Below are 13,879 nucleotides of genomic sequence, written 5' to 3'. Positions count from 1 at the left end.
TTAAATAGGGGTCAGGAAGGAAAAATTAGCCAAGTCTCTTAGGGTAGACTGATACAGTGTTCACAAACACTGATTGCTTTTAAATCTTCTGTGTCTGTCTAGAGAAACAGGGACTACAAAAGTAATACCTCTAATATTACAGTATTTGACAGTATGTATCACCTTTCTCTGCAGAAGGTTATACAGAGCACGGCCTGATGCTGTTCAACTTCCAATGTGCCTGTCTGCAGGCTTAAAACATACTGCGACTTACTTCCCTCTTTTCAGTGGCAGGACTTAACTGAGGACAAATATATTCCAACCTCAGCAGACTCAGTAATAAAAAGGAAATCAGTGTCCTGTCCGTTGGCATAAACAGATACAGCTTGACCCTGCTACTGCTAACATTGGTCTTCACCCCGTAAAGATCATCTCATGTGAGTTCCTCACATAAGTAGTCCCATAAGGTCAAATGAGACCCTTTTCCCAAAGAAGCCTGTGCAAAAGGAGTCCTGCTTTGTCATATTAAGAGACAAGGAGCTTAGCTGGAGCACGTACTAATTTTCATTAGCACAGTACAGTCCTTCTCATCTGATGCTCTGGATGTTTTTTTCTCTTTTCCTTGCTCTCCTTCTTTTCTCCTGGTTTCAGTTCTTTTTTTCTTTCTTCTTTCTTTCTACCCTTCCCTTTTGCATTGTTTTCATTCTCCCTTTGCGTACCATTTTTCTCCATCCCACTTTCCCCTTTTAACAACCCTCCTCCTCCATCCTGTTTTCTTTCCCTTTGCCCTCTCCCAGTCCTTTGGAGGACTGCACCTGTGTTTTTCTAATAGTCCTGCCAGAAGCAGCTGAATGCAGATGATAAGAAAACTGATAAAAACCACTCAAAACTTAAGGGCTATGTTCCCCCTAGCCTGCACAAAGGGGAATGGTAGATGTGGGCTATGGAAACAGGGATTAAGTGAGTCAAAACTTGCAGAATTCCCACACAGGGGATTTGAATTTCTGTAGTTCCCATTAACTAGTGCACACAACCATTAAAGTGCTTGTTCTGGTTATTATTTAAGAAGGGAAAAAATGAGCAGGGTCACATGATAAACACATCTGAAAGACTAAAAGAAGAATAAAAAGTTAATGAAAGCGTGTGCACGTCAGACATTATACTCAGACCAAAACACATCCTTCCATTTGACATTCGGAATGCACCAGAAATACCGTTATCATTTCCATAATGAGAGCAAATACTTGCTTCTGAAACCTACAGGAGTTTTTCATCATCTTTTGAAATCTGGGTCCTAAGAAATTACCTCATTATTCCCCCTCTTCAAAACAGTCCTTTCATCGTACTCATTTTGGATGCCTAGCCAGGTAGGTCAGCCCCCACCAAAAGCCTGGTCCCATCCTTTAAGTCAAAACACACTCTCTAGGCCTTCTGGCACATTTAACATGCTGGCTTGCAAAATTTCTCTGTGCACTGTGTGCACTTAGAAGCCAGCGACCGCGGTACTTGATTTGGGAGTCACACAGACAGCTGCCATATCTTCAGGTAAAGCGTAAAGGGATTACATTAGATCTGGTAAATATAATTTATTTCCAGGATTTGAGAAAAGATTTTTCTTATCCCAATAATTCCTGCTAATCTTAACTTAAGGATCCTAGAGACACAAAGCTGAATCTCTGCTTTTCTACTGAGGGTACCCAGAGCTCATTACAGATTTTTCCAAAAATCATAGATCCCTGGTTTACCCTATCAGGTAAACGAAAACTGTGTCCACAGACCTTCCAGAATTTTAAGAAGAGCCCGAGGCAATTTCCAGGTGGGTATGCGATGCTATTCATCCTGCAATCTACTAGTACTCTCTCCTAGTAAGGAGAGCTGGACCTTCAATGAAGATACCTGTGTGCCCTGAGACAGCAAGGCCAGGCAATTCTCCAGCACCATATTGATAAAATTAGGGAAATGGGCTCAAAGAAAACAGGCTTCTGCAATCAAATCCATCTGTAGACAAGTTCAAGTCACCTAGCTTTTCTATGTTCCTTCTGTAGAGATGCAACTAATGTTGGGTCTTCAAAAGACTTACGAGTGTTTAATTATCAATTATCATATGGCCTGCATGCATGTTACCTGACTGCCATCCATGGAAGGGGTTTAGCATTTACTCACTAGCTAACTACACACAAAGATTTTGGAAGCTACGACCCATAGAGAAAGTTTTGTTATGTTCTGTACTGGTAACTGATTTCCATGCAACTCTTGCTCAGTGAAGTATTTCATACTTCAAAACATAATTCAAAACAAAAAGCGTGGCATGCACAGATTTCCACTGATCTCAAGCTGTACTAGTAAATGTGTTGGTAGAATATGTGCTGGTAGCAAGCTTCAAGCGGTTTGTAAGGGTATTCACTGCAGTAAAGTGTCATTTTCCACATTCCCAGTTGTAGTAACAAGAGTGCCTGGATTCAAAAGACTAAATAGCCCCCTTTGTTTATTATATAATCTGCAAAAATGCAAGCAGAGAGCAACAAGGAAAGAACAGATCCTTCCTCTGAGCGCTCTGACATGCCCCCTCCCCAAAAGAAGTCTCTCTTCAGGCTCATCACTTTAGTACTCAGCCTTTTGCTTTGGCAACTTTTTTCAAATTGCAAAGATCCCTATTTATTATACCCATACATACAATTATCTACATCTACACGTATGTATATGCTTTGCTGGCTGCCCACATTCAGGCCCATCTGTTAGGCTGGCACTCTGCCCACCAAGAAGTTGGTCGGTCCATTTCACTAAAGCATAACTGTCAAGCCGTGATGGGCTTTGGTGGGCAGCCAAGAGCCCTTCTTTCTCCAGGGAGGGAAGCCTCCCAGCGCAACTCAAGTTTGTGTTGCACACCACATGACCACGCTCATTGACAGGCATGCCAAAGCAAAGAAGATTTCAAAGAGGAAAGAAAAGAGGAAAGCTGACTGGTACTTCAGCCTGTGATCAAGACCTACTTTGTGGCAGTGATTACCGTGGACAATGCTTCTGTGGCTAAGCACAGGCCAAACCATCATTTAACTTTAACTCTGGCACCAACCAAGTACAACAGCACAATTGTGAGAAAACTCAATAGATGTAAATAGCCACTACACAGGGCTATTCTGCAAGGCATAAGGGCATATACAAATGGCCTGCAAAAGGCAGCTCCTTTCACTCATGCACAGACTTGGTGAGGAACTGTATTTGCCCACGAACCAGGGTGAAGATCAGAACAACACGCATCAGGTCATCAATTCAGCTCAGATCCTTCCAGAAAGATTGTCCCACCATGTTGCTCACACTGTTCTCTCTTACATTTCTGATTAAAGCTGATCTTTCCTCTTCTCCTTGCACTGTTTCACCTTCATCACTTGAAGACAGAGGTGGGTTGTGGTTTACTTTTGGGTTTTAATCTTTTAATGGTAATAGTCACATTCCAGAAAACATTGTGTCATCTTCTACTTTTCTTTTTCTCCAGTCCCCTGTGGACCCAGCCACTAGGAGGCTGCTTTGGGACCACTCATGTGGCTCTTCCTCCTGCATGGAGCCAGCTCACCCATCCTGCCTGGTGTCAAGCGTGGTGCAAACATAGTCCCACCTTCCTGCACAAACCAAGATGAACAGTTCAACACGGTCTCACTGTTCAACGGATCCATTCACCCATAAGAATGACAAGCAAATTTTGGCACTAAATCAGCAGCTCCTCTCTTCCCCTGGAAAGCCAAAGGGCAAAAATATATCAGGCTTTTATTTAAACTAACGTGGTCAAACTTCATTGTGGAGGAGTTTTACCAGTTAAACAGGCTTCAGCTCACTCCTGCCCTGTGAGGAGTCTGTGACCAGGAATAAGTTCCGGCTGAACTTTTGAAAAGCCGTTGATAACACTGAAAGATTTCCGTTCCCCTGTTAATTTTCATCATGTCAGAAAAATCTTACGTTATGATTCTTACATCACAAAACAGTTTATAGAAGTCGCTGTCACATCACATTTTAATTGCTGTTACCTCTTTAGACAACAAAGCCCAGGCAGAGCCTGTCAGCACTAAGAGAAAAGAAAATGAAGTATGCTTCTGAAGTCTGAATTTCATTTTAAGCAAAATAAGCAGAGGCATCCAGACCACTACATGAGGAAATTCCACATGAATCTTCTACTTCATTTTTGTAGCTCTCCACCCCTGGCTCTTCTGACATCTCTTCTAGCTAAGAAGATTAAAAAAGTCCAAATCATTTGAGATACTGCATTGCTTCTTGGCATCAATCTGGTAGAGGATTTAACTGAAAAGAGCCTTTATTTTTGTACTTTGTACATTATAGGATGGAATTCTGTTAAGTTGTAATCTCTTTTGAACAATTATAAAAATCTCTGTATTTCCCTTTACAGGCTATTCTGGCTACACAGAGCATCCTTATACAAATGCAGCCTCTGCACAATAAAAGATACAGGATTTCCCTCTGGGTCCTTGTGGCATACACACAGGTATGTGAACTGTCAGTGGTACTTCTCATATGATCAGCATAAATGTAGTGGATACAGGAGGAGACGATGACATCACACAGTTAATGGTAAAGTTTTGAATAGCACACAGGAACAACATAAAGTAATTATATTCCCTAGCAGGAGTTGTAGCTATGCCGTGGATAGGTAGTACTGTTGCAATCCCTTTTCTCTTCACTGTGAGGAAGAAAATATACCAGGGCTGGATTTATGTCATTCTAAATGAGAGAAGGATTTAGCCCATACATTTCAGTCCTGGCTATCTTAAAGTAGTGGGGCAAAACCCTGGCTCTGCTGAAGTCAACAGCAAAATGCTATTGATTTCCAGGGGGCATGATAGCACCTTGAGACTTCATGATGTTCCGATTCTACACTAACTAAACCCAAACAAGAGGTATTTGGAAGCTTTTCTTAGATCTCTATCTCTCTAGAGTTGAGATGGGTTTCTCTGGAGATTTCCAGTTCTGGTATCACTTTCTTCATCAGCGCAACTAGTCTCACATTTTTTGATCTCCACGTCAGGACACAAAGGCCACAGAAGTTTCCAAGTTTGTGCAAGTGGCTTTGCATTTCATCTCAGTTGCTGAGACTACTAAACCCTCTGCTCCCTGCGTTGATTTCTGCACATGTGACATTCTAGATATCTATAAAGCTAGAGAGTACAATAGGTATATCTGATATCTTAAATAAAGCATTTACACTTTAATTGGAATCAGTATGATTTAGATCTAAATTGGCACATCTTTCCTGCATGTTTTCCGATATGGCTTTATTGCAACAGTTTCCCAACTTAAGGCTACGTGAGAAGACAGAAGCTTTTTTTGCAAGACCATTAACACACCCCCCCCCCCCACCCCAAAACCAGTGCTAACATCTGTGGTGATCACAAAATGGTGACTGGATACGTTCATGAGATGTAAAAATATACAGACCAATAATGTTCTGCTACAAATTTCAAATAAAAACCTCATGCATTTTTTTCCAAACACAGTCTCCCTAGTAGCTTTTGTAATGAAGTAGGAGAGACAGCCATTGCATTACACTCTTCCAGGCTATTCCGATTGCCCCCCTACACATTTGGCCCCCCAGCACCCCTCCATGTTTTCAGCAAAAGTGTCATTCTTGTGCTGTTTGTGTAAGTGGACAGAATTTCGAGCATCTGCTCCCAAATTATTATAAACCAAGGAACTTTCATGCTCCGTTAGCTTGAGAAGATGGTGTTATTAATGATCACTATTCAAGGAAGTTCAGCCTAAGTGTCTAAGTGAAGACATCTCTGATGTAAGGCTTTGTTTTGTTTCTGAAAACAGCTGAGTGAGCCATCTTCATTCTCACTGTTTAACATATTTCTGAGGCTACCACCTCTGAGAAATTTCAATTATTTTCCTCAGCTTAGCAGTAACATCAGCTTCCTCTGGAATCAGAAACAACACTGTCATTCCACAGCAACTCTCATAAAAGTCATTTGGCGTAGACAAATATTGGGGCCTGTGAAGATGCAAAGCTGCTTTTACAATTCTACTCATTATCCAGTTTCAGAAGTCTGAAAAAGCTGGTACAGATCTACAACGCAGAAAGTGAAAATGTAAGCATATTACTACTGGATTTGAAACAATGCAAGAAATGAACGTTTGCTCGGCAAGTTAATACGCTGTGATTTCCCACGTGATCCTAACCAACAGCCTTTCATTTCAATAGAAGCAGGACCAACTCTGCAAAGAAAAGGCATCCCAGAGTCAGAGGACTGATTATGTGAGTTTTCTGCCTGCTAGTTACTTGCCTAGGTGCACAATGAGTGCAATGCACCCCGTGGGTGAATACCACATAATACCAAATTTAAAGATAAGAGGTCTGACTCATCACTCCATTGCACCAGTTTTGTGCCTACGGGGCTCCATGTTCTTCCATGGTGACTCAGTCCCAAGACTCCCCTCTCTCCAGGAAAAACATGACAAGTCATGCAGTACATGTCAGACTTACCCATCAACTATAACCCTCATTTGCACGGCAAAACTAATTGGAATGTAACATTCCATACCACTTAGATTTTGCTGTTATGCCTAGAGATAGGAACATATATAATTAATGTAAAGAGCAGCAGTTTAAAACACAGTCATTAGAATTAACCCTGTGACACCTGGCAACACACTTAAGGAGCCCTGTTTAAGAATAAACAGTTCTTGACAAACGTTAACAGTGTGAATATGTGCAAGCTAAGATCAACAGCACAGAATTAAGGAGAAGGAGATTAGTCACTGGAACAAAAAGTTTCTCCAGAATAGTTCTCATTCCAGGACTGCTGCCTTCACTTTCCTAACCCAAAGCTGCCGAAAGAGAAGAAAGAAACTTTTTGGACAACTGTAAGATAGGCATTGACTATTCCTTCTCAAAGGACACGCTGTGTTTATGACAGCTATTTTTGGCTTTCAGCTATATAAATATAAAACACCATGAGGCCGATTTTCTTCTCACAGTTTCATGTCAGTACATATTCATTGATTTCAGTGCAATTACATCTGATTTGCCTGGCATGGAAGTTAGACAGATCAGTGCTGACCCTCATAGGCAATTCTGAATAGACTTACACTGGGCAAAATGGATAGGAGGAGATAATCTATTCTACAGTCTCTGACAGCATACAACTGTAGAAATCAAGGAAATCATTAATAAAGGACTAAATCTTCAAAAGCCAAACAACAACAACAAAAAAATCCATCCTTCACCTTCCTCTAAACCTTAATAGATTGCCATCCAGCAGCTTACCATAATGCACTTTGCAGGGGTTTTTTTCTGGTTTTTCATTGTTGGATCAGTAGGTTACCCTGGCACGCAGAGATCACAACCACATATTTGTTTTCAGGGTTGGGTCCTGAGGTACTTCCCAGAGAGAGCTGAATCTGCCGTGGTTGAGCCTGCACAGTTTCACCATCCTGGGCATCAGTGCACACAACCAGTAACACACCGAAAACTGCTTGTGGAAATGATTACACACCATTGAGGAGCCACATATACTGAGTATTACATGCATTAATTATCCACCCGCCTGCGATCACAGTGTGCACACATATATAATTTTGTATTAGTACTACCATTGCAAGACTACAGCACCTCATTCTGATTACAGTTATATCTCAGGGAGAGGTCAAGTCAGGAGCTGATATTTTATGTGTGACTTTTTATAGGAAGGAAAGATTTATTTTTAGGCATGCAGTTCTTTGAATTTTAACTTTGTCTTGTGATAAAGAAAAAAAAAATCCACATAAAACCACAAAGACATCTAGTGCATTAAATACCGACTTTGAATAAATACAGGAATTTGACTGGTGACTGCAACAGGAGGGTGAAACCCAAAAATGTGTCAGTAGGATCGCTCTCTTTTGAGGAGCAATATAAAGACATGAACTTAAAATAGACATGGCATTGGCTTTTATCTCTCATGCTCACTTACCCTTTGACAATCAGAAACCAGCATGCCTTAAAAATCTAGCACTCGCTACTCTCTAGTTGCCATCATTTTATTAGCGAATACATGTCCAGTTGTGTGCGCGTTCATAGGTGTGAAAGACAACCTGACGTTCGGGTAAAAGTTATGGAAACAGCTCCATAGCTGTGATAGGGTTAAACCACAGAATCTGTGCCTTTACCCCCCATTGTTATTAAACTACTTCTATAGCCCAACAACAAGGGGAAGAGCAGAGGTACAGTGTTCAGAAGTGAACACTAAGTTACAAAACTTTGAATGTGACACAATATATTGAATGTCTACAAGCACCAAGTTTGCAATACTGCTTCTTCCTTGGGGAACCTCTCATTTTGACATCTTCTGGGTTACCAGTTACTGTCGAGGATTATCAGACAACATTGATTTCCACCAACGTTTAAAGTACTACCTAAAACATCGCCCATCCTGGGAAGCGGATCCCGTGAATCAGTACCAGATTCAGCTGACCGCCGCAGTCGCCAGCAACATTTAATTTTAGGTGGTAGCCACTCTTCAGCACGGGAGCGTAGTACAAGCTAGTTTGGCTGCGATGACTAAGATTTGCACCGCCAACTACCAAACTTTGCCAACGACTCGGCGAACGCGCAGGTAAAGGCGGCGCTGCTGCGTTACGGGGCGCCGTCCTTTCGTCCCTTTTCCCTCGGCCGGCTGCAAGACGTGACAGCAGCCGAGCAGGGACAGCTGGGAACCCACCGAGTCCCCTTCTTTGTGCCGAAGGACCCATGGACCTGCTGCACGGAGCGGCTGGGTGGGTCGCTGGGAGATAGCCCGCCCCGTCACACGCCTGTGCACGTTCACCCACACCTGCCAGGACACGGAGCGCCTCAGGAACCCGCCCTGAGGACAAGCGGCAGCGCGGTACGACCCCACCGGGGGCGGCCACGGCGGGGGGGGGGGGGTCGGGGGGAAGGCGGGCGGGGGGGGGGGCCGGGCCGGCGGCCGCCGGCCCGGCCCCCCCCCCGCCCGCCTTCCCCCCGACCCCCCCCCCCCCGGGACACAGGCTCCCCCGCGGCGCTGAAGGGGGGGAACCCCGGGTGCCCCCCGCCCGCTGCCCCACACAGGTAAAGGGCAACAGGCGGCGCCCCCCGCCCGGCACCACGCACCCGCTGCCCCGGCCGGGATCGCTACCTCAGGAAGGCTCTGTGAGCTCCCGCCGCCGCCGCCGCCTGCTCCCGCCGCCGGGGCGGATCAGCTGATATTTACCTGTGAGGTAATGCACGCTCCGTAAGGTCACCGTGCACCCGCCGGCACACGGTGCCAGGCAGGAGGGACGCCGGGAGCGGGAGTCGTTGTTCCTCCTCCTCCTCCTCCTCCTCCTCCGCCGGCGCCGCCACCACCGCCGCCGCCGCGCACGGCGCCGGAGCGGGGCGGCCGCGCCGCGCAGAGGCAGAGGCGGCCGCTGCCGCTGCAGCTCCTGGCACATGCTGCAGGTGTCAGCGCAGGAGCTGCCCCGCCGCCCGCCCGCCGCGCCCGCCCCCCTCCCGCGCTGCGCATGCGCGTCCGCCCCACCGCGCCGGCGCGAAGCTTCTGCGCCGGCGCCTTGCCGTGGCTGAAGCCGCCGCGAAGCCGTTGCCCGGCTCCGGCGCTCCCCTCGGGGGGCGCTTCCCCGCCAGCACCGCCGCGCGCGCGGGGGCGGGGGGGGCGGCGGGAGGGATGACGTAGTGGGGTGTGAGGCAGGGGCGAGGCCGGGCGGCGGGCGGGGGCCGCGGGGCGGCAGCCCCCCTCCGCCCCGCCCCGAGCCCCCCGGTGGGGCGCGGCTCTGGGGGGTGGGGGGGGAGGATGCGGGCGCGACCCCCCCCCCCCCCCCCAGCCCTCCCGGGGTGGCGGGCGGGCCAGAGGAGCGGCGGGCGGGAGGGATGATGTCATCCTCTTCTGCCGGAGCGGGGCGGGGCGGCGGCGGCGGGTCTCCCCGGGGGCGGGCGGGGGGCACCGACACGTGTGAAACCTCTGGCGCTGAGAAACCCGCACGCTGCGAAACGCGGTTCTCCCGGGGGGGGGGAGTGCCGCGGCCGGTGCGGGGGGCGATCGCTCCGTCCGTGCCGCAGCCGCGGGGCGCGGCGGGGGCGCTCGGGCTGGGAGAAGGCGTCCTAAAGGCGGGCGGTGGTCCGGCCAGCCGCGTTCCGTACGCGCGGGAAGCCCCCCCCGCCGCGGCCGGTCCTCGCCAGCCCGGCGCCTAAGCGGCGGGGCGCAGAGGTGACCGCAACTTTCGCACCGCCACATCGGGCGCGGTGACGTATTGGGGAAAGAACACTGTTACTTACGCCCCCGTTAAAGCCTTTCCTCGGGGGTTGGATTCTGCGGGCGTGAGGGGCCGTGTACGTGCCGGGCTGTAAGGCGGCTCGGTGCTGAAGAGCAGAGGTGAGCGGGGGCGGGGGGGGAGCCTTCCGTGCGCAGGAGGTAGCCCGGCTATAGAAAGGGACGAGCAACAAAAGCTTCTGCTGATCCTGCGGCTCCCAAATCAGCACGTTTAGGTCTGGTGAAGGAATTGAATTGTCTCTAGTGCCAAAGTTCTGTGACCCGCTTTTTTCCCAGCTCTGGTCAGGTAAACCGTGGGGATTAACCACGTAGGCTTAACGCGCAGGTACCCGAGAAGAAAATTCAGCACGTTTCGGAGAAGCAGCCTCGTGCTTTGTTTCATCCATCACGTATTACCTGAAAATAAGGAGACCCTTTTTTTGCATTGGAAATGCAATGCACAGTCTTTCAAACGACACAGTTTGGAAGTTGGGTGGGTGTTTTTCTCTTCAGCTTTCGTGAATTTTCCCATCCACTTATGAAAACAACTAACAGTATGTGTAACCGTTCAGCCACAATACTTAACCTTGAGCTAGGATAACACTTAAGGGTCCGGATCCTGCTCATCACATGGTGTCAGGAGGGCTCAAGGCTTTTGGGGTGCTGCTGCATCGGTCCTGTGTCGTGACTGATGCTTTGACTAATCTGAAAACAACGTGAGGAGACCCCAGCTCTGACTGGGGAAAAGAAGCAGAAGAGTGAAAAGGGGGGAGGTTTGATCATGCTGGAGGCTCAAGTGTGCCTTGTTAGATAGCTAGGGCATTACACCATCCAACTGCACGCAAGTATTTTCGAATCTAATAATCCTCATCTAAAAAGCAGTCTGAGGGCTTGAGCACAGGAGAAAGGCATTGCACAGACAAGGCTGGATTCTCGCACCGCTGCCCTGTTACACCACTTTGCAGTTACTGGCCTCCTCGCCCTGCTGAAGCAGCGGGAAACAGAGGTGAGAAAGAGGATGAGAATGCAATTCAGGCATAGTAGATACCACAGAGAGTGGCCTGATGGTACCCTCTGGCTTGGTAAGATGGACCAGAAATGTGGGAGGGATGGAGCACGTAAGAGGTGACAAAACACCTGAAGTAAGGTGTGAGGTTGTGGGGGACAGGGAGGTTGAAATGGGAGCTTGAAATTAGGTGAGGTGGGTGATGGGAAGCCCGCAGGGAAGTCTGTGTGTCTGCAGACTATACCAGTTATGCAAGTTGATTATGATCACCAGAGTATAGTAGAAAAACATGGGGGAAAGGCAGCGTCACAGAGGATGAAATGTGTGAGCATGCAACAAGGGGTTCTGTCACTGCAATGATGAAGTAAGGGAAGATTGCGTTTAAAGAGGGACGTTTAAGTGACAGTAACAGTACTGAAAGGGAAGAGTAACATAAAGGAGATCAGACCACAGCAGAACCTGTCCTTAAAATCTGTTTCCAGCTTGCAAGGGGATATGCCAAGAGATGATGCTAAGTAGGGATCCAGTTAGGACGTTAATGGGGCTGAGGATGTTCATAGCTCTCTGGGCTGCTAACAGGGACGGCTGCTATAAATTACAGCTTCTGAGGCTTTGACGGGGAGTGTTGCTTCCTTTCTTGACATTATGGCCTAAATTCATCACTGTTTTAACACAGCACTAAATTATTTGCACTTGTAGGCAGTTTCGACATGATAAACCCTAATCTTTTATTCTCTAGAACATGCCCTTCCAAGGCTAAGTGGCCAAGGGACTCCCCAGTCTGTGGGTCACAGACCTGGCTGTGATGGTCTTTGCATGGCAGGAGAGGTAATGTTTTCAAGGGGGACTGAGACCAGAGTTGGCAGGCTGCTTTTCAACAAACTGTTGTCACATAGAAGGCAGAATTCCCATAGAAAAGTGCTTTGATTCCTGCCAGAGCACCACAGGAACAGGACGTCAGGGCTTTATGCTGCTCTAGGTGTTGTTAGCAGTCTTGGGACAGACAAGGGTGCCCACCTGCCAGAGCTGCTGCCACATCAGGAAGGTTATTTTGTTCAGGGTGCACCGTACATCAGCGTATTCTAAGTGAAGTTTTCCTCAAATGTCCAGTTTGCAGGAAAACAATGTGTGTGTTGGGTTTGCTTGAAATGGATGAAAACTAAATGAAAACCAAACCAACAGTGGAAGCCTCTGCTAAGTGAAAATCCTGCTTTTCAGCGAGTCTCATGGAGATGCTGATGGTACGAATTCAAGTGCAGAATTGCAGAATTGTTACAGGGCAGTCTGAGTGTTGTCTGTGACTGTGAGATTTATTTCAGACATCTGTAGCTTGCAGGAGGGGCACTGGCCTGTGTCTACCAGAGCAGGCTTCTTTCTGCAATCAAAGACCTGAAAACTCTTGTCCCCTCATTAATTCTTGTACCTGCAAAGCAACACGCTCCATTGGCTGATCCTTTATACATATCTTGGGGAGCAGTTCCTCCAGAAGCTGCCTCTTCATGCCCCTGTATGTAGGTGCATTTGGATTATCTCACAAGATAGAAAATACTCTGAAGTCTGTTAGCTTCACCTGGGCTTGTCATCAACACTACTCAAGTGCAAACATTAATCAAATTAAAGGTTCATTCCAGCCAGGCATAAGGTCAAGCTCCTAATTACAAGGCTGGAGAATGAGAATGATGGGGAGTCATTTAAACTTAAAATGTAATTCTAGGGCAAACTTAACAACAGTTTCTTCCTTAGCTGCCCTGTTATCTTTTACCTTGAGTTTTTAAGATGTCTCATCCATAAAAAAACAGGAGTCTAATTTGCACCTATACTGTGTGGGTTGGCTTGTTCCCTTCCAGCACAAGGGAAGTGTCTCAGGTGTGGTCACCTGCGGTTTTGTTTGAAGTTCAAGGTAGTTCCTGCACTCCTGACCCTTCTTTCTGTCGCACCTTCTAAGCAAGCTGTCCTAGCGCACATTGACCAGCTCTTCTTTCCAGCCAGCGGTTGACAAACCCTTTACTGGCTTTCCTATACTTTACATTTAATAACATTAAAAACTATGAGCTCTGTAACAGTCCTCTCAAGTTTTCCATGCATAGCCGATTTCCACTTGGGTAACATAAATGGCTCTCTAACGATGAAGATGACAGACACGATAATGAGACATTTTGACCAAGCAGCCCTACCAGCATTTGGTGTCAGCTTCTGGGGTTCCTAATTTGACATCCCCGCCGTTGCTGAAGAATGAGAGAAGATCGCGCCTCCTAAGAGAGTGTGAGGAGAGCAGGAATCACACTAGACAGTGCTGATCTTGATGTCACCGTTAACAAAACTAATCTTTCCCTAGTTCATCTATCACTGTGCCAACTAGGCATCGTTTTGTATGATTAAGTGCCTGTGAAATCAAATAATAAACTGAATTCGTTCCATTTGGGTACATTATCCAAACTGGACTTCTGGGTACATGATCATTACTATGATCTTTAACTTGTTGGAAATGCCAGAATACAGATGATAGTAAAAATACTGACACTGTATGTTAGTGGTTTCCTTGACTCACTACAGGACAGAGGATAAAGTCCATACTTCACTCTGGAAAAATGCAGCACTTAACACTGAGATGTCACAGAAAGAAACAGGATTTCTGCTATACAGACAT

The 13,879-nt window shown here is 47.0% G+C and overlaps 1 protein-coding gene across 4 annotated transcripts in view; it reads right to left on the bottom strand.

The window, feature by feature from the left end:
• DTNA (dystrobrevin alpha) overlaps positions 1-9,418 on the bottom strand; it is a 233,755-nt gene extending 224,337 nt beyond the window's left edge. For all 4 annotated transcript variants that reach the window (XM_069779269.1, XM_069779271.1, XM_069779268.1 and 1 more), the window contains exon 1: positions 9,195-9,418. The gene's annotated coding sequence lies outside the window, so the exon portion shown is untranslated. The remainder of the gene's footprint in view (positions 1-9,194) is intronic.
• Between the last annotated feature and the right edge of the window lie 4,461 nt (positions 9,419-13,879).

The sequence above is a fragment of the Haliaeetus albicilla genome, chromosome 3 (genome assembly GCF_947461875.1).
Source record: "Haliaeetus albicilla chromosome 3, bHalAlb1.1, whole genome shotgun sequence".
NCBI lineage: Eukaryota > Metazoa > Chordata > Aves > Accipitriformes > Accipitridae > Haliaeetus > Haliaeetus albicilla.
The sequence above is the reverse complement of the archived record's forward strand: the minus strand, read 5'-3'. Positions and strand labels throughout refer to the sequence as shown.